This window comes from Phacochoerus africanus, chromosome 12 (genome assembly GCF_016906955.1).
Source record: "Phacochoerus africanus isolate WHEZ1 chromosome 12, ROS_Pafr_v1, whole genome shotgun sequence".
Taxonomy (NCBI): domain Eukaryota; kingdom Metazoa; phylum Chordata; class Mammalia; order Artiodactyla; family Suidae; genus Phacochoerus; species Phacochoerus africanus.
Window position 1 is genome coordinate 9,906,102 of NC_062555.1, and position 1,599 is coordinate 9,907,700.

Below are 1,599 nucleotides of genomic sequence, written 5' to 3' on the forward strand. Positions count from 1 at the left end.
TTGGAGAAACTGAAGCATGGGGGTTCCTTTGGCTAAAGTGTCCAGAAAACTGACAGAGTGGATGAAATGGGGACACAGAGATCTGGATGATTAGAACAATTGAAGTATGTGAAGATTTAGGTCCGGAGCATTCAGGCAGAGGGAGTAAGACCCACAAAACTTTTGAGGTTACAATGAGCTTCTATATTTTGAAGGTGGCAAAAAATTTCAGGGTGGCCTGAACATCATGAATATTGAAGAAGGGAGAAGAGGAAATGAAGACAAAAATGGTTTTCTCTGCTAAAGGCAGACATTGCCAAACCTCCAAACAAAATGAAGGCAATAGGTCAAAAAGATGGAGTTTGGTGAAACAAATCTCCCAACCCCCCCTCTGAAGTCAAAACTAGGAGACAGACTTCTTCAAAGTCTGTGTTTACCGATGTGATGGTTAATTTTGTGTGTCAGCTTGACTGGACTAAGGGATACCTTGTTAGCTTGTAAGATATTAATTCTGGGTATGTGTGTTAGGATGTTTCCAGAGGATATTAATTCTGGGTATGTGTGTTAGGATGTTTCCAGAGGATATTAATTCTGGGTATGTGTGTTAGGATGTTTCCAGAAGATATTAATTCTGGGTATGTGTGTTAGGATGTTTCCAGAGGATATTAATTCTGGGTATGTGTGTTAGGATGTTTCCAGAGGATATTAATTCTGGGTATGTGTGTTAGGATGTTTCCAGAGGATATTAATTCTGGGTATGTGTGTTAGGATGTTTCCAGAAGATATTAATTCTGGGTATGGGTGTTAGGATGTTTCCAGAGGAAATTAACATTTGAATCTATAGATTGAGTAAAGAAGACCTGCTCTTTCAGATGTGAAGGGAAGCATCATCCAAGCCAGTGAGGGTCAGAAGAGGTCGTGCAAATCATCTTTTGTGAGGTGGGACATCTGTCTTTTGCCCTCCGACATTGGAGTTCCCAGTTCTGAGGCCTTTGGACTCTGCGACTTAAGACCAGAAGGACCACTGGTTCTAAGATGTTCAGACCCAGACAGAATTATAGCACTGGCTTCCCTGGTTTTCTAGCTTGCAGACAGCAGATCAGGGCATATCCTGGCCTCCATTATCATGTGAGCCAGTTTTCATAATACATCTCTCTTGCGCTGTCTCTTTTTTTTTTTTTTTTTCCTTGCCTTTTAGGGGCACACCTGTGGCATATGGAAGTTCCCAGACTAGGTGTCGAATTGGAGCTGCAGCTGTCAGGCTACACCACAGCCACAGCAATACCAGATCTGAGCCATGTCTACGACCTATGCTGCAGCTTGTGGCAACTCCAGATCCTTAACTCACTGAGCGAGGCCAGGAATTGAACCCACATCCTCATGGATAATAGTTGGGTCCTTAACCCGCTGAGCCGTGGAGGGGACTCTGACAATACTTCTTTATCGTAACCTTTTGGGTGACTACTACAGGTTTTTCTTTTGTGGTTTTCATGATGCTTATATAAATTGGTTTATATCTACAACAGTTTAAGCTGATAACACCTGAATTTTGATAGCATTTCTAAACTTTACACTTTTATTACCACCTCATTTATATTATAGGTTATTGATGTTATAGTT